General features: G+C 37.6%; 1 protein-coding gene across 1 annotated transcript in view; it reads right to left on the reverse strand.

Annotated features, from left to right (window-relative positions):
* The window catches only part of LOC134754852 (serine/threonine-protein kinase polo), a 466,060-nt gene that overhangs the window by 326,522 nt on the left and 118,490 nt on the right, over window positions 1-21,048 (reverse strand). The window lies entirely within an intron of this gene.

The raw sequence follows: 21,048 nt of genomic DNA on the forward strand, positions 1-21,048 counted from the left end.
TGTGAAGATTAAATGTGGTGTAAATTAATTGGTGTGATTGCGATTTGTGATTTCTTTAAATTAAAACTCATAATACATTTTATTTTACGTTTTATTTACTAAACATGTTTAGTTTTGTACCACCTGCGCGAATTATAGGAGGCATTTCATTGTTTATACGCCTAAAAAGAACGGCCCATTGACATTTTATTTAACAATTTTTTAATACCGTCAAACAAGCTAACTTTGCCTCCAGGGTAATCGCCCCAACGTGATATCAAATATTGGGGTTATTTTTACCAATATGGTATCCCCACGTTTATGACGTCATCTATGTCTATCCCTTACGGGCGCACGCGTATAGCTGGTCTATGTAATGCTAGGTCTATGCCGCGGCACGTGTTTTTAAAACGGTACTACTGACAGTATGTTGGCGCTAGTTTACCGTGAATCGATACAAGAGTATAAGAGATAAAAGATAGTTTCTAAATAATTCCGCAGTATTTTATAAATACGGCACGCGCGTAATCGTGAAAGTGCGTTCCTTTATTGATTTTGATGATTCATTACTACATACCTACATATAAAAAATCGACTACAAACAAAAATTGTTTCGTTTAGTTATTATTATTCATCTATTTTCAACTTGTAACATTGAAAAATGTTATTTAGAATTACCATGAATCTAGTATAACTGGATCGGTCATGAGGAGTGGGGGAAAATGACCGAACGGGATAGTCTTATGTATCTTTCAGTAGGAGTAGCAGAGAAAGCGCTGTTATTGTTTGTCCTTGTCATAGTTTCACTTTTCCACCGCTGCCACAACCGAGGTTGTGGCAAACAAATAAGTACGTGACATGTCATGTTTGTCCGTTGCTTGTTTAATTATCGTTGTTTTGTATGAAATTGTGCTTTCTCTTATGAAATATAGTGATGGTTAGCGTTTTGAATGCTTGAACTTTGATAAAATACTGGTGAATTGTTCTGTAATCGGCTGTAATAGCCGCTCTGAGCAAAAATATGAGATCATAACGTTTCACACGTAAGTACGGTATTTTACACCTTCCTCTTAACGCAATATGTGAGAATAACATCGTAAAATTACGTTACACTCAAAGCAATGTAGAATCAAACGATTTCAATAAAAATATCACAATTATTTACGCAAATTAACAAAACATTATTTGTAAAATTATCCGCCCAAATTACGTAGGTAGGTAAGAGTCTGAGGTCAGCCATTTTTAAACTTCTTCTTAATTTAGCTGCATAACAATCATGTTAGGGATACCAGATGAAAATATCATAATTTTATGGGTAATTTTGACCTCGAAGTTTTTTCGTACTTCTAATTCCAAAAAATAAATAAACAAATGTTGTGAAGATTAAATGTGGTGTACATTAATTGGTGTGATTGCGATTTGTGATTTCTTTAAATTAAAACCCATAATACATTTTATTTTACGTTTTATTTACTAAACATGTTTAGTTTTGTACCACCTGCGCGAATTATAGGAGGTATTTCATTGTTTATACGCCTAAAAAGAACGGCCCATTGACATTTTATTTAACAATTTTTTAATACCGTCAAACAAGCTAACTTTGCCTCCAGGGTAATCGCCCCAACGTGATATCAAATATTGGGGTAATTTTTACCAATATGGTATCCCCACGTTTATGACGTCATCTATGTCTATCCCTTACGGGCGCACGCGTATAGCTGGTCTATGTAATGCTAGGTCTATGGTTTCTGTACTGTAGAAAATGGATCGTTAAACAGGCAGGCCAAAAAAATGAAAAAAATTCTAGATTGCCCACTTTTACTTACAGTCTCTTAACTCCACTATTATCAACTTTATGGTCATGACTCAAAGCCTATAATCCAGAATAAACATGGCACAAAACTAAACTCAAATGTAAAGGTAACTACAGACTTCTATTCAAAATTTGCAATATCTTACCTGTCAGTTTAAAACATAAATACCTACTTGCGATCAATAACCATGGCCGGCAGGAGCTTAACTCAGAGGATGCATTAACACCAGTTAATCACACTTACATCACAAAGGCTGTGACTTCAGGCAAACTATGCGTTCCTAGAATTAATAACTACTACGGGGATAGAACCCTCAGGAAAAGAATTCCATATTTGCTTAATAGTTTGCCCGAAGCCATAAGATGTGAAAATAAGAAGTGTAAATTTAAATCTATGTTAAAAATACACTACCTCAATATTTTGTAGTAATTGCACTACTATAAAATTAAGTTAAGTACATATGTATCTAGAGACTGATGACCCCACAGTCAAACTCATTATTGAGTTTTGCGGGGCTATGATTATTGTATGAATACTCTGTATTTTATTAAATAAATCAATAATAATAATAAAATAATAATAGTTTTGTCGTATAGGTATTAGGTCACTAAGTTCAGTAATTCACCTCCAAACTTATGTTGGCAGTCATAAAAAAAAAATTACGATTCTTCATACAAAATCCTAAATATAGCATATTTAGGATTTTGTATGAAGGTTGTCAATTTTCACTTTTACCCAAATTATAAAGAAACAATCAAAAATCAACATTATTTTTTTTAACTGCAAAGGAAGTATACAATAATATAAAAATTAACAAAAAAGTTAATGAGGGCTAACGCGTATGAATTCGCCGCTAGGGGCGCTAGTGTAAATGGTGGTCTTTTCTATAGTTCGAAATGTCAAATGTCACTTGTCACTTCAATGACTGACAGCTGTTCTTTAGTCTTTTGGACCACCATCAACAGAGGCGCCAACTGGTGAACAAAAAAACGATATCCCTCATTATTCAAAAGCACTGCCATTTTTACTAAGCATTAAAAGTAGGTAACTACAGATAACATAACAAGAAACTTTTTTAAACTGCAAAGGAAGTATAAAGTAATATAAATAAAGCGGTTGTTGCTAATATTTCCTCTTAAAATAAGCAAAATAACTTTAAACAACGTTGCATGGTAAATGCCTCCTCGCAAGTCAATAATAACATACCTACTAGTGACAACCCTAACGGTAAAAATGTGCTGGGCAATGTTGTGAAAAGTGATACGTAAATACGATCATGAGATTGCCCACGATCATAATTACAAAAGTAATGCATATAACGTGTTGAAACTTCGTCTACATCGTTTCTAATCTGCATATTATTTACAGTTAAAACTACATCCTTGTAGGACTCTCCTGGACCGATATCCCACCGAAGTTTTTTTAACTTTTTTTATTGAAATATTATGTTAATGTGATATTTGTATGTGCGCCTATTTTAAGAGGCCATAGTACTGGCAGTATATGGAACCCTGTCAAATTTATATTTGTATAGCAACGGTTCTAGAATTGTTTGTTTACTTTTAGATACGTCAGTCGGTCAATAACAGGCTTCATGTAAAGTCTGAATAAATATCGAGTATTAACTTTCTTGGTTTCACTGTGCTATAGATTTCTGCTAAATAGTGATAGGTTTATCCCCCACAGTTTTTGCCCGCCAAAAAACACGTCCTCACTTGAAGCCGGCTCACGCGTGACTGAAGTTAGGCACACGTCAACTAATAGGCCAGTGTTGCCAGCAATATGATTAGCTATAAACCACAGATTGAAAGGGAGGTGTATCTGTTACTAGTTTTATGATATTTCGCTTCTACTGAAATGTGATACTTTCTAGTTGTAACTTTCTACGGTACATATTGAACAATGTTGTTGTGCCTTTTGATATAGTGCCAGCCAGCCGGTCTCTCGCACCCTGAAACTATGTTGAACGGTTTCATCTTTCGAAACACAAAGCCGGCACTTACCAGTCACATCTTTTTAGGGTTCCGTACCAAAAAGGTACAAAAGGAACCCTTGTGGTGCGACTCTGTCACTGCTAAATATCTCGAGAACTACTAAAGCTATCGATTTGAAATTTGGAATAGTTATGTTATGAACAGTGACCTGTTCAATCACATCACCCTAAAGCCCTCCATTCACACTCCTACCTTGCAGTCCGCCTCGCAGGACTGCGGAGTAGGATATAGCTCACACACTTTCTACATTGCAGTCCTACCTACCACGAAAGACGAAAATCGAAATTTCGCTATCTGCGTCCCTATCGCTCTTGCGATAAACTAGAATATCTAGTGATAGAGAGGCAGATAAAGAAATTACGCTTTTCGTTTTTCGCGGTAGACCCTCGTGTGTGGTATTGCAATTCCGGTATGTGCTATTTCAAAAAAAAAATTGCGATTTTGGTGATTTTTGATCACATACACATCGAATTCCTTTATATATTGCAATAAAATCTGCTAAGCCCATGTTTTTCATTGTAAACAAAATGGCGGACTGCTGTCCTGCATTAACATTCACGTAGGACGTCAACCCACAGACAATCCTGCGCGGCGGACTGCAGCGGTGGGCGGGGCTTGTAGGACTTGTAGGACCAAAGAGGCATCCTACCTGGGTTTTGTAGGACGCCATGTATAGTCATACTTGTTATGGCCATTTTTTGCCCGGATGCTGCACTTCATGATAAAAGCAAGCCGCTTTGCACAGTGATAGAAGGGACCAAACTGAGTGATTTGACCCGCAGCAGCGTAAGTTTCACCCCTTAGGAACAGAGATGGCGCCACTTCTTTAAAAATATTTCAAAAAATTCTACAAGCTAAACCAATGAACCGATTTAAACGTTTAATATCTCAAATAAAAGCTTATTATATACGGTACTTTTAAAAAAATACTCGAAAAATATATACTGAATACTTTAGACAATAAACGGCAACTTAAGTTTTTTTTTTACTCGATTGATAGTTTTTACTTGATTTCTCAAAAAAAATGTATGGAACATAAATAGTTTAATACATGTGCATATTACTAAATAAACAATAAGTATTATACAAAAAACTCGACACCGATACTCCTCATACTTCACGAAATATGAAAGTTAGAATGTGAGTGTAAATTTCTTCAAAATATATTTAAAAAAAAATCTACCAGCTAAACTATTTGACCGATTTCAATGTTTAATATCTAAAATAAAAGCTCATTATAAACATTACTTATAAAAAAATATTAAAAGAACATACTGAATACTTCTGGCAAAAAACGGCATCTTAAGTTTTTTTTTCTTACTCGATTGATAGTTTTTACTTGATTTCTTTAAAAAAAAATATGGAACATGAATAGTTTAATACATGTATATATTACTGAATAAATAACAAGTATTATAAAAAAACCCGACACCGATACCTTTTATTCTTCACGAAATATTTAAGTTCAATTATGCACGCTCTTACAAATAAATTTATTTAAAAGAAATCTTCAACCGCAGTAATTGCACTGATTTTAATATGAAATGTGTCATATGAAAAGAAATCACCCAATTTATTTTAATAAATAAAAAATAAATAAATAAAAACTGAATAAAGTTTTTTCCTGGTGCTGAATTACAAAAAAGTATAACAAAATAGAGATTATTTTTATTTAAAGTGACTACATTTGTAAACAAAAAACTTAAATGTCCTCTTTGGTAGATGTAGAACTGAAAAAGAAAAGTCGTTTTGAAGCACTCGTACCATTTCAATACTACAAAATCACCGATCATACATGAACTGGTTGCTGTAGATTACTGTTGAATTATATTTGTGCCTAGCTGATTACCATTAAACCTATAATTTTGTGCCAGACCTATAATCAGTGGTCAGCATGCAAAATAACGCTGGATTGAGAACTACATTAACTTACTATTGATTTGTACAGCCACCTTTGCATGATTTACACTGGGCTGTACATGGTAAGCTGACGCGATGACACCCACAACGCATAGTTTCGCAGCCAGATTTACAGCCACAATGGTCCAAGAGGCTTAATTGCGACCAAATCACTGTAACTGCCGACCATTCTGGAGTCCAACTCTCTTTTTCCTTAGTCCATCCCCAAGAAGATGGACATGGTATGGAAACTTCTGGTTTCAGAGCGTTTCCCCATATATGGCCCGCTTGGTAAGCTGCTCGAAGTGCATGATGTAGGTGGCAGGGTAGGCAGGTTCCAATTTCTCGGCCAAATCATCTGCTTTGAAATTGACCGAGAGATTTGTTCCCTGAACGAAGCCCTCCATTGACTGACAACGAAGGTGGACAAATTTGGTTTTCGTACTGGAAGAATTCGTTCAGATCAAGCTGCCTTTCTCTGGCCACTATAAAAAGACGGGAAAATAGGAGTACGTCAACTTTTAAGTTTTCGATTTTGTCAGTTGTTAGGTGTGTACCTACATATTTTAATTTTAGTATAAAGTAACTCTAGATTTGTGTTATTGTTTTGCTGTAGTTACAATCTCAAAAAACAAGCTTGTGACAAGCCTGCCACCTACATCAGCTGCTCTCTATAAACATGCACTTCGAGCAGCTTACCAAGCGGGCCATATATGGGGAAACGCTCCTCTGGAACCAGAAGTTTCCATACTATGTACATCTTCTTAGGGATGGACTAAGGAAAAAGAGAGTTGCACTGCAGAATTGTCGGCAGTTACAGCGATTTGGTCGCAATTAAGCCTCTTGGACCATTGTGGCTGTAAATCTGGCTGCGAAACTATGTGTTGTGGGTGTCGACTGTCATCGCGTCAGCTTACCATGCACAGCCCAGTGTAAATCATGCAAAGGTGGCTGTACAAATCAAAATTAAGTTAATGTAATTTTCAATCCAGGGCTATTTTGCATGCTGAGTTGCTGACCACTGATTATAGGTTTGGCACAAAATTATAGGTTTAATGGTAATCAACTAGGCACAAAAATAATTCAACAGTAATCTACAGCAACCAGTTCATGTATGATCGGTGATTTTGTAGTATTGGAATGGTACGAGTCCTTCAAAACGACTTTTCTTTTTCAGTTCTACATCTACCGGTGAACCCGAAGAGGACATTTAAGTTTTTTGTTTACGAATGTAGTCACTTTAAATAAAACTAATTTCTATTTTGTTATATTTTTTTTGTAATTCAGCACCAGGAAAAATCTTTATTCAGGTTTTATTTATTTATTTTTTATTTATTAAACTAAATTGGGTGATTTCTTTTCATATGACACATTTCATATTAAAATCAGTGCACTTACTGCGGTTGAAGATTTCTTTTAAATAAATTTATTTGTAAGAGCGTGCATAATTGAACTTAAATATTTCGTGAAGAATAAAAGGTATCGGTGTCGGGTTTTTTTTTATAATACTTGTTAATTATTCAGCTTTTATTTTAGATATTAAACATTGAAATCGGTCAAGTAGTTTAGCTTGTAGAATTTTTTGAAATATATTTTGAAGAAATTTACACTCACATTCAAACTTTCATATTTCGTGATGTATGAGAGGTATCTGTGTCGGGTTTTTTTTTATAATACTTAGTATTTATTCAGTAATATATACATGCATTAAACTATTCATGTTCCATACATTTTTTTTGAGAAATCAAGTAAAAACTATCAATCGAGAAAAAAAAAATTAAGATGCCTTTTTTGTCAAAAGTATTCAGTATATATTTATCATGTATTTTTTAAAATGTAATGTATATAATGAGCTTTCATTTGAGATATTAAATATTTAAATCGGTTCATTGGTTTAGTTTGTAGAATTTTTTGAAATATTTTTTAAAGAAGTGGCGCCATCTCTGTTCCTAAGGGGTGAAACTGCCGCTGCTGCGGGTCAAATCGCTCAGTTTGGTCCCTACTATCACTGTGCAAAGCGGCTTGCTTTTATCATGAAGTGCAGCATTTTGTTCATAACAAGTATGACTAATATTTCTTTCTAGCTCTCAGCTGCGTCCTTAAGAGTCCGCAGCAAGCTCGGTTCTCCATACAATAAACGTAGTTACGCTCTTATTTTAAAACGACAAGCTAGATTGCTCTGGAACTTTGTACTTACATTAGGATATGCCTGTAATTAGTTTATGTAGCTTTGGATACCTTAGTTAAAATAAAAACTTTTATAAAAAAAAGATAAACCGACTTCAAAAAGGATGAAATAAAATATTATCCTTTTTAGGGTTCCGTGTTTAAGTATATGCGTTACCAACTGATATGTTTGAAGTCGGTGGCAAGCCAAATTTTAAACCATATATTCATAGGGATTTTGGTGCAATTCGATAAAGATGCGGCTATATACCTATAAGTATGTACGTTGGATTACCTAATGCAGCATACTACGTAGGCGAACAACACGCGAATGCGAAGCGGCGCGGCACGGCGCCTTAATTAATCCTTTGATACATATATAGAAGTGTCCTACGTGGGCGATCTCGTTGCGAACGCGAACGAATTGGGCCGGCCGCGCCGTGCCGCGTCGCTTCGTGTTCGCGAGTGTTCGCCTATGTAAGACGCAGCGTTACACGACGACAATAAACGAACTTTCTGTACACCTCAGAACAGAACACACGGTTGAACCTTCTTGGCGCAGTTCGTACCATGCTTGTCGGCACGTTAGTGTAAATCTAATACGTTTTGTCGTCGTATTTTTTTAAAGAGCATTTCTTACTAATTCTTAAACAGTCATAGCACGCAAGTGTGGGATTGGGACTGAGTTATTTTCTGTCGCTTATCCAGAGGACTACATTTCAAAATATAAAACAATTCAAGGAACCTTCATGCAAAATTTCAGCTAAAGCGGTTCAGTTGTTTAGCCATGAAAAGGTAGCAAAGAGGCAGACATAATTGCTTTCACGTTTATAACATTTGTACAGTTGTAATGGGATTTATAGACATAAAGCTGATTATTTTTGACTGGTATTGTTACTACTTGGAGTACTTGGCTTGGCACCGACTTCAAACATATCAGTTGGTAACGCATATACTTAAACACGGAACCCTAAAAAGGATAATATTTTATTTCATCCTTTTTGAAGTCGGTTTATCTTTTTTTTATAAGTTTTTATTTTTACATTTTTAGTTTTAAGACATTGTTAAGAGCGTGACGCATGAATGAAAAACATAATCATGTTTATCTGTAAATTCGTAAACTTTATTAAATAATCAGAATTTTCCTCGAGTCCGTCTGGGAAATCATTCCTGTCAGTAAATCCATTCTCCGCCCTGCCACTGACCCAATCCCTCAAACCCCCCGATCGCTCAACCTCACAGCACATCAACCCCTGATCACTGAACCCCTCGACCCTAAACCACCAACCCTTCAACCGCCATTCCCCGACCCCTAACCCCAGACCCCTTAACTCCTAACCCCCAATCCCTTAACTACCAACCCCTCAGTCTCCGAGCCATCAACTCACCTCCCCTCAACCCCCAACCTCAAACCCCCCAAACACTAATACCCTCTACCTTCACCTCTCAGTCTCTTTGGTTGTTTCCAACACTACCTACATCAAAAATCATAATACACATACGAGGGAAGTTATCAGTAGCCTTACCACGAGTTTGACATTGATATATTCGCTATCGTGTGCGTAACTTACTGTTTATGAATCTCGCTCGTACTGGCGTATTAGTGTACAAAGTAAGTTACGAAGAATATTTAGTGCCAAACTCGTGGTTAGGCTACAGTTGCACTACATCAAATTGGTGGTATTGGTGAGGAAATGCTTGAGTTACTTTAGAAAACACCGAAATTACCATACACGTGTCTTTAAAAATTGAGGAGTTCCCTCAATTCCTCACGGATTCCATCATCAGATCAAAACCAAAAATATTACGAAAACACCTTGAAGAGGTAACTTCTTTCAAACAGAAAAAGAATAACTCAAATCGGATCATGGGTGCCGGAGTAATCGCTGAAATCATTATCATCAAAACAATCATCATCATCAGCTCCACTTCATCAAATTGGTGGTTTTCTAGAAAAAAAATATCAAGTTGCTTAAGAAAACGACCAAATCACCGTACATGTCCTCATGGATCCCATCATCAGAACAGCACCAGATTAATGAGGAACCACCTTGGAGGTAGTTCCTTTCAAACAAAAAAAGAATTGTTCAAGTCGGACCACGAGTCTCGGAGTAATCGCTGAACATCCTACATTAAAAAAATCATCATCACTATCTTCAAAACAATCATCATCATCAGGTCCACTTCATCAAATTGGTCGTTTTCGAGAGAAAATGCTCAAGTTGCTTATGAAAACACCCAAATCACCATACATGTGCCTTTAAAAATTGAGGAGTTCCCTCAATTCCTCAGGGATCCCATCATCAGATCAGAACCAGATTAATATGGGACCAACTTGGAAGTAGCTCCTTTCGAACAAAAAAGAATTACTCAAATCGGACCACGGGTCTCGGAATAATCGGTGAACATACATTAAAAAAATAATTAAAAAAAAATAGTCACAACCGAATACAGAACCTCCTCCTTCTATGAAATTGAAGTCGGTTAAAAATACAGCGAATTTGTTTTTTTTTTACAAAACTTGTTTTTGCTCTATTTCATTGGTTTCATAAACTGGAGTTATATTAACTAATTACACGCATAGATATACCTCATGTCATTGTACGGATTGGAACCGATAGGCATGTGGGGCTACGCACCCTGGTTACAATAATAAACAAAATCGTTGAATTGAATTGAAATTTAAATGTGAATGTAAAGGCGTTATAATTTCTTGGCGTGAAATAGAAAAACTATTCTATTGGAGCATCAGTCATCATGAGGTACCTAATATCTAATAATGTAAGTACCTTTAACAAAAGCATAGAAAACTTAACTGTAGTCTAAAGGAGAATTATACTTACAGCATAACTTGGTGAAAACATGAACAATTTTAATTATATTAAAATGCTTTCACCCATCGCGGAACAATGGTTCTGGACACTTAGGCGTGCGCGGAGCCGAAGACAACACGTAGAGTAGAGGCCTTTTTGATACTTACATCGCTCCGCTTGCTGCTGGAGAACCATTTTGGACGCGGTACCGAGCGGTCGTGCCCGGAGCGAACAAATAAGCCTCATAAACGCTTAAAAGCGCCCATCGAAACAATAGCACCCATCGCCAGATGGTCGAGCTTGTTCCGCGCTAACATCCAACCAAGAGCTGTCCCGCGCTCTCGCGACACTCTATTGCCCAATTCCAGAATTCCGTGAAAGTGTTTATAGTGACGGCTATCAGTGCATCCCGATTATATAGTACTTAAGTGTACCTGTGTGCGGTCCGTGCCTATCGCTGCTGCATCAGCGGCCCAACGCCGAGACGCGGCGGCTGCCTACAACACGGCAAAATTTGGTGAGATCTTTCCAAGTCTGTTAGGCCAAAGCTTTAGGCACAATACCCCTGGTGCACAAAGTCTAGATCTGTCCAGGCCTTTAGCCTAAATTTAAAGCTAGGCCCATATCCCACCCCAATCCACATAATAACTAAACGTATTTTGACTTGACTACTCGCTGACAATCGCGCATTTATCTTAATACCCTTAAATAAGCGAATTAATAACATAGGAAGGCTCACATATCTTCAACCGACCACCAGTTGTTAGCACTTCATAAATAGTACAGCAAAAGGTCAGACAATAATTTAACCAGGAATTTGAGCTACATAAGTTACTGTACATATAAAACGATTAAACTTGCTCAAGTATTGCACATATCTTTTAATCGCACCTATAATGGGTACTATAATAAACCGGGACTATAATGTACTAGGTAAAAAAGGTAAAAGAGGCAGAGTTCATAACTAAAAAGCTGATTCATCGGTCTAGTTTCAGCTAAAGTTGTAGCGACATCTACCTTGTTAGTCTTTATTTACGAACACAATTTAGCACCATTGCTTAGCATTAAATAATAAATGATTCTCCCTCATTAAGACACCTACGGTATACACAATAGTGCACACGAGGTCAGCATATATCGAAGGATTACATCGCAATCCAGGCAACCAAAGATCATATTAATACCCTACATTATAACCAACAGTGAATACTCGTAGTATATAACAATCTTAGGTACCCCACTGACTCAGAATCTGGAGATATATTGCTTCCCGGAAATTCCAGAACATATTATTCGACATCTGGCACACAAAACCCTGGGCTTTTCTCTTGAACCGCCTTGCCAGTGCGAGGGCAATACTAAACATTGTGCATTCATTCCATAGAACAAACCAATAAAAGTATCTATAAAAACAAAGACCGTCTTGCTAACAAATTACTTTTAAGAATTCTTAAGAACGCAATTTTATTGTAAAAGGGTAACATATGCCGGAAACCATAGGATCCCTTAACAAACAGCGTTTATTACACAAAAAACTACTGACGCAAGGTTTTTTGCGTGTTTCTCGGTCCTATTGTCTCCATCCACTGGACAGTAATTAAATGTACGGTCAGTAATTTTCGGGTTTCCCAGACATTATCATAATATAGACAATAAAGCAGACATCAAAAATAACTTTCGATAACTCATGCCAGCCATTGCAGGGCCCAAACTGCGTACTTAATACAACCAGTTCATTATTCGCCACCTCTACTTAAGTTGCATGTCATACACCTAAGAGTCTAGTTAATAAGTTTAACTAAAACCCATAACGTAAGTACATGAATCACAAACCCTCTCCACAGCATAACACCTCAATACTATAGGTACATAGTTGCACCCTAAGCATACACGGCCGATCACTGTCTAAGTTACACTATATGTTATACAATTAAGAATCTACATAATTAGCTACTAAGTTAAACGGCGTATATATATATATATATATATATATATATATATATATACATACAAACAGATAGATTTTAAGCCCTCTCCACAGCACGGCCCTCCCTGGCAATTAGGATAAGCTCAGAGAAGCAAAGGTCTGGAAGGAACACCAAAGATACGTACGACTCTATATACGCTGAGTTGCGTGTATAGGTATTAATAATAAGAACTTAGCTATATAAACAAAGCAAGTACATACCTGCTCATACTATAAGCTACAGGAAACAACATGGAAAACGAAGTCCCAATCTTAAGGATACAAGGGGATGGAAACTGCCTGTACCGGGCATTAGCCCACCAAATAAACAACTTATATGACCTAACATTTGACTATCAGGCAATCCGACGGGACCTCGCTCGTTATGTCGAGGAAAACCAAAGCGATCCAAAGATGCACCTTGCAACTATGAGCAACCTGGACTCGTCGGCACGAAGTGCAGAAATCATAAATTATATAAAATCACAATACCAAGACGGTACTTGGGGCGGTACCGATATTTTAATAGCGGCGGCAGAATACTACGGCATAAATGTGAAAATATTTCAGGGATTACCACCACGAGAAACAGCATGCTTTACCCCCAAGATACCGAACGACGCGGTAGGAAATATAGGCCTTATATTCACAGGAAACCACTATGACTGCTTTGAAAGCCACCTAGGAGTCCTCACCAGAGACGTAACGCCAAATGACCTACGCCTCACAGCGGGAACAGGCACCCCAGAGGAGATACCAGACGCGACCGGCTACGGGCTTACTCGCCCCAGACCGCACCACGCCATTCAAAAACAGATAGGAAACATAAACGTGGCCACATGGAACGTAAGAGGCGCTGCGACACAGACTAAAAAACGTCAAATTGACTCAATATTAGAAGAAAAGTCAATACACATTGCGTGCTTACAAGAAACGCATCTTAAAATCGGCACCTTCGACTCAAACACTATACGTGGCATCTAAGTGGAAATAATAACAAAAGAGGCCTAGCCATACTTATCAGAAAAAATAGCGGCCTTAAACTAATTTGGGCAAAAGCAAACGTAAACAATATGGTAGCCTCGATAGATACAGGCAGCGGAACCACACTATTCATCGTCACAACCCACTGGTCTAATGCAACGTCTGCTGCAGCAAATGACCTAACCCGCCTCTTGCAGTTATTAGATAAGAAACCGAAAAACTCGATACCTATCATCCTAGGCGACTTCAATGCACACATAGGCCACAAAGACACAGCCACACTCCGTGACCGAAAGCAAATTGGTAGAAACCTGTTGCACGAGACAACCAACTACAATGGAGAGATCTTATTAGACTTGATCCACCGAGAGAAATTCCGACTAGACACATCGTTTGGCCGGGGAAGCTGCAAACTGACCTGGAGATCAGGCAAGACCACTTCACAAATCGACCATATAATGACAGAAGCAAGAAGTCAACCTATTTTCAATTTCATCAAAGGGGAGTACTCAAACCTATCCGACCACAAAATTATATGGGGAAACTTGAAACCTAGAGAAGAGATATCCAATAAAAAGCCATCTTACCAGTCACCCAAAGAGAAACTAACAAGCGAATTCAACTACAGGACCCTAAATTACGAACAACTTCAAAACAGTACAACAATCAAAGAATACCAACGATGCTTAACTGAACTGACAAACAAGAGTAGGGCGGAAGGATTAGCTCCACTGACATGGGAAAACATCACAAACACAATGAAAACTGCAGCCAATAAGACCCTAAAATACGAACCGAACTACTCCAAGGAACGAGAAGAGGCGCTAACAAATCTACAAAAGGCCAAATTCCAAAATAAACGCAACCCCCTAGACTCCTCAGCTCGAAATAAGCTTAAAGAATGTAGACGGCGCTTACAAGAGATCGAAGCCGCAGACGACGAAAAAGAATGCCGAACGTTCTTCAGCGGGCTAGCCAAAACACACCCGTCGATGAGAATGAAAATAACCTACGACTTCTACAGACGGCACAAGCAAAAAGAAAGGCGACGAATCAAAAACACCTTTATTCCAATGTCAAAGTGGGAAAAAGAACTTGACAATATCCCCTCCATATTCCCCTTCATTGACGGACTCATCGATGAGGACCCATCAGAACTAGGAGATGAGACCACAATGGCCGACATTGACAAAATCCTTAGCCAAATGCGAAACGGCACCGCTCCCGGTATCGACCAGGTGGTCACGGAGCTATACAAGGCAAACACGCAAGATCTAAAATCCGAGATATTAGACCATATAAAAACGGCCTGGAGAAAAAATATCCTTCCGTCCACTTGGACACAGTCAGTCCAAGTACCTCTTCCAAAAAAACCCAACCCGAAAACGGTAAACGACTACCGCCGCATTTCGATTTGCACCACAGGATACAGAATATACGCAAATTTTCTCCTAGCAAAGCTAGATGAAATAACTAAGGAGCTAGGCAATTACCAAGCAGCCTTTCTGAAAAATAGATCGACAGACGACCACATGTTCACACTACGCCGAATCTTGGATGAGGAGTGGAGAGCTGGTAATAAAACCTACGTCCTCTCGATTGATTTAGAAAAAGCTTTCGACACAGTGGACCTAAACGCCCTCAGAGATATCTTACTGAGCAGAACCAACAGAGCTATGACTAATAGAATAGTCAAAGCGGCTATGAACGAATCAACCTGCATAAAATGGTTCGGTCAACAAACCAGGTGGATTAATAAAGGTAAAGGCGTCAAACAGGGGTGCCCTCTCTCTCCCAGGCTGTTTACTATACTAATGGATGACGTATTTATAACCCTAGAAGAGGAACTTACCTTTCTGAAACTTAATCAGGACAAAGAAATACAATTACCGGTCATACTAGCATTTGCAGATGACGTAATCATAGTCTCCAACTGTATACAACAACTGGACACCATTTACACCAAGGCCAAATCCCTTTTCGAAACGGTAGGCCTCAGAGTTAATGAAACCAAAACTAAATTGTTAGTACGAGACCCACTAAATACGGATCATGGTCTAAGAAACTTTGTCACACTCAGTAACGCACCAATACCCCCAGTGAAAGAAATCAAATATCTAGGAACTTACATCACGTCTACCCTCTGTAGAAATAGCACAGTTCACACACGATGCAAGCAGGCTGTCCGGAACGCCAAGGTCCTCACAAACTTCATCAAGGAGTCTCGTATGCAATGGCAGATTACACGTCTGCTATATAAAATGGTTATCGAACCCACCATCACATACGGGCTCAAATGTGCGGCCTTAACCAAAGCTAATAGATCGAAACTTAGACGATACGAACGAATAATCCTAAGAGACATGATAAATAAATCAGGAACAGCGCCGAAACCTGGTAAGGTCTGCGATATATTAAACGGCAAAACAATAACAAAAAGGATAAAATGCCTCCGAATGTGCTACCTAGGACACATCCTAAGACGCCCAAAACCGCACCTCTTAGAAGCTGCATATAACTATAGAGCTAGTAAACTTAAAGTTGGCAGACCAATCTACACGTGGGAAAACTCGCTGACACAAGACATGGAGTATTACACCAGGCACCCCTCTGATTGGCCCAACATGGCAGACGACAAAGGCGAATTCATCAAAGCAGCAAGAGAAATATATCAACAAGATGAAACCGACAGCGATTCAGAAGAAGAAGAAGAACCAGCACTCCGAACCGACGAACAAACGGCATCTCAAGATGACATCTGCCCTGCTTGACACAAGATATTATGAAGACCGAAACGGAAACAACGAGAAGCATATCACCAACGCTCTCCCTCGACGACATAACCTACCCCATCTACTTTCCAATATTGGCTTAAGGCTGCATAGCCGGCTGATTATAACTATCCCTTTCCCATCCCAGAGCGTGTCACTCCCCATAAAATTACGTCCCCTGGTATGCCGGCTAGTCCGGAGCAGGCATGTTCCTGGCTGGGTGTGGCGTCTCTTGTCTTGTCTTGTCTTGTCTTACATCGCTCCGCTTGCTGCTCTTGCCCGTGTCATGGGATGCACGCAGAGGCAGCACCCGAAACGGTCATGAACCTATTGGTGCTCCGGACATTTATAAGGCGTGCGCGGAGTTTAAGCCAAAACGTAAGGCCCTATTATAGATTAAGTAATATTAAACACTCATATGTTGAAATGTAGGAAACAAGAAGAAGGAATATGAGGAATTTAATGTATTGATAAAATATGGGACATTTTCTATGAAAAGGTACCTTATTGTCGATGGCGCTTACGCCATCAGCGTCGCGCGGCATTGTATTTATATCGGAGCATCGTTAATAATGGCGTAAGCGCCATCGACAATAAGATGCCTTTTTATAGAAAATACCACACATGTCGAGCGTTTTTGACTTAAAATACATGAGTGACCCGTTATTAATATGTTTAAATTGAAACTTCATTTATTAGATAGAACAACATATTATGTTTAGTGACGAAGAATGAATAATCAGAATTTTCAATGTTTCTGGAAAATAACGTTTTTTTTTTTTTGAATAGGTGTCATAGGTGTTGGGGTAGTTTTCAAAACTACCCCGGCCATAAGAAATGTTCATATCTGCCCCGATATTAACTGACATGTAGGTACGTAATTGAAACAGTAATAATATTTTTTCCCCTCACTAGCTCGGAAAGCCGTCTTTTATCCTTTAAAACAAGCGGGGAAAAACGCATTTTATCCACTAGTGGGGAAAGTAATTTGACCTTGAATGGAGCGTGTTTAAGTAGCTTGACAGATAACAAAACGTAAAACGCTCATAAAAATGGTTCGTTCGATATTAATTATCATTAAATAAATGGTTTGAGAATCTAATAAAAAATACCAAATTTAGCTTTATTTAATAATTTTAAGTCATAAACCTTAAAATTCCATAAGAAACGTTAGATTTTTTATAATGATGTTAAATATAATTCTGAACGCACAAGTTGAGTCGATGCAATTTCAAAACGCATCGTTGACATTTCATACGTCAGGTCAGAACAGAAATGTCAATATTGTCATTTGTCAACAATTTTTTTACATAAAAACAATTCTCACCGACTCACGCAAAAATCAGAATTTCCAGTGTTTTCTGTTATAATATCGTACAAAATAAGTGATTCCAGTGATGCAGATGATCTAACGCCTGTGGATGTTGCACTTTCCTCGCTATAGTGAGAGGAAAAGTTTTGTGTTACACACGGGTGCAAATGTATTTTACTTCTCGTGTGTTTACACTTGCTACGCTCAGGATTCTATTTTAGAACCACTCGCTTCGCTCGTGGTTCAACTATAGAATCCTTTCGCGTGCTCGTGTTTCAATTCCACACTCGCGGGTAAAATACAACTTTGCACCCTTGTATAACAAATAACTATACTTGTTTTAGTAAATGCTAATAATGCATTTACCTAAATTCCATGAATGAAGTGGTTTAGTACTTATTTCGTTTAGTCTTGTTTAATATAATAATTATAAGAATTCTGTATTTGCAATATTACAACATATTAAATTAGTGTACTATAATGAAAACATTGCAATTAATTGATTTATCCAAAATATAATAAATACTCATATAATCCGCTGTAAAAACATGATTGTGGTACTTAGTTTTGAACTTACTTTAGTAAAATTTCAATACTTTTCAAAGGTACACTGAGGCACCTTTGAACACTCCAAAAAACATTAATGTACAAAACTATCCCATCTTTGTTGTAACTGCAAATTATATGAGTAAAATGTTAACACGATTATTTCTAGTGATAAACTGTACTAAGTACAGATAAAAAAACACGAATATCTCAATATGATTGCTTTTACGGCGCATATTTAAAATCTGCCCCACGTAAGTTCAAAGCCACCCCCTCTTGGGGCAGTATCGAACATTATTCCTTGAGTTGCAAAAATCTAATTTTTAATACAGTTGCTCAAAAAGTGCTACTTTTCGTGGCTGTTTAGCGTGCGGAAAGTTGATTTTCGCGAACTAGTGCTTTTTACTTTTCCAATTTTTTTAAATTTTTACTTGTTCCAATTCATGACTACTTATTGATGAGTGTTAATATTAGTTTCCTTTAAACGTCGTAATCAATATAAAAACCTACTGTTAATGTAAGAACACGAAAAATATGCATATTTCATATTTTATTACTTACCTCTTCATCATTATAAGTATTATAACACGTTTATTTTTTAATGTTGAAAAACCGTTGTCTGAATGGAACGGAACGCCTGTCAAAGAAAAGGCGTATTTTCTTACTGCAAGAATGTTTTAAGTTTCCAAAGGCAACATTCGATATTGTTTTTATAAATATACGATACACAAATAATCGTAAATAACGATATTTAGGTAATAATAGTACAATGTTTTAAAATTTACAATTGTTTCTGTCTTATAGGACATGCATTTGAAAAAAAAAACATTCATTGAAGTGAGTTCAATACAATAATAATAACAAAATCTATTCTAGTCGAATAAAAGCTAGAAAAACACCTCTTCATAATGTCAATGTCAATGATGTCAGTGTCACAGAATTAATAATATAAAAGTTTCGAATTCCATTCCGTACTTGTTGTTTTTCTTATTTTTTCGCAACTGTATTAAAAAACGTCGTTCGATACACGTGCGGATATGTCATTCTTCACTCGTCCCGAGTCTTGGCAAGATATCTCGGTACTCGTGAGGTAATGACATACTTTCCGCACTAGCATCGAAATGTACTATTTTAATACAGTTGCTCAAAAAGTGCTACTTTACGTAGCTGTTTAGCGTGCGGAAAGTTGGTTTTCGCGAACTAGTGCTTTTCACTTTTCCAATTTTTTTTAAATTTATACTTGTTCCAATTCATGACTTTCTATATTCTATATACATGCTCAGGAGAATTGGGAGCACACAGGAAATGAATTTAAATTCATTCAAGCATCGGTTGGTCAAGATATGTGACGATATAACAGAGATGAGGTAGTGCGTGCCGCGTGCAACTCATTATATGGTAGAATGCGTAAAGTTATACGTTATACAGGTTAAAGGACAGCGATTTGAGCTAATGGATTAATTTTGTAAATATAGTATGCTTAAAATAAAAACGTTTAATATTGAAATTTGAAGTTTTGTTTTAATTTTATGGCTATTTTAAACTAGGACACTTACTGCCAGTTGCACCATCCGCACTTCACAGACTGATCAGCGTCACCCGGCCCGCCGCGGCGGTTTACTATGAAACTTTCCATACAATAAAATTTAACGAACTCTTTAACGATGACAATAGTTATTTGTGCAACAAGAGAGGAAACATGGTTTTTCTTGCGAGTGTTTATTTTGAGTCCCGAGAAAGCGAAAGATTCTATAATTGAACCACGAGCGAAACGATTGATTCTAAATAAGCTAGAATCTTGAGCGTAGCGAGGGACTCAAAAACACGAGATGTAAAATAACTTTGCTCTCGTGTGGCACACATAATTTCTAACCTCAGTAGTGAGAACATATTAAAGGTTAAAATGTATTTTGAATTATACAGAATAATACAGAGAAAAAAAAATGTTATAAAAGTATGAAGTGGCAGTTCATGGCCTGCACTAAATTAAAAACCTACTTTGTTTCACTCCCTGGAGTGAGGAAAGTCGCACTTTCCTCACTCCAGGGAGTGACGAAAGTAGGCTTGTTCGAGCTGCTGAGGTGAAAACAGTTTGGTGCAACCGACCCTTAATCTGCCCAACCCTGTATTTTCTTCTCGCTTTCTAGTTGTGACAAAATACGGAACTATAGTTGCAACCCATTTGCAACCGCTGTGTGGCGCTGTCGTCGTGCACGGTCCCAATAGTTCGTTCGCGTTCGCCAGCCTAAAGCTCCCTCCACACTCGCGTTCGCGGCTTCGCGCCGCAATTCGCGCACGAGTGTGGAGGGAGCTTAATGCTCGTAACCAATCACATCGTTCATAATTAGTAAGTACGCCTTCAACTGGTCACTGTGAACTGGATTTTCTAATCAGGAACGATTTGGTTAGTTACGGGCGTGGGCGTGGTTTACGGTTTACGAACAAGACGATATTACACAAAAAAAATCGTACTATGTAAACAGCAATATTACACATGATCCGTAAAGCAAAACACCTGGGCATAGTGTAATCATTTCTTTTAGTAAAAAAAAAATTATCTGTGCATGGTGGCATTGGTGGCCTTCTAGAGAATATGGCTTGTTTATATTACCTATATAGTTAGGCCAGGATTACACTTGTAAGTTTTACTTACGTAAGTAGGGACACAGCTATACTACAGAATGAGATATGAATATCGTATCGTATTCTAGCAAATAGCTTTGTCCCTACTTACGTAAGTAAAACTTACAAGTGTAATCCTGGCCTTATGACAACTCCGACTTTGGTATCCAATATATATAACT

The sequence above is a fragment of the Cydia strobilella genome, chromosome Z, assembly GCF_947568885.1.
Source record: "Cydia strobilella chromosome Z, ilCydStro3.1, whole genome shotgun sequence".
NCBI classification, from domain to species: domain Eukaryota; kingdom Metazoa; phylum Arthropoda; class Insecta; order Lepidoptera; family Tortricidae; genus Cydia; species Cydia strobilella.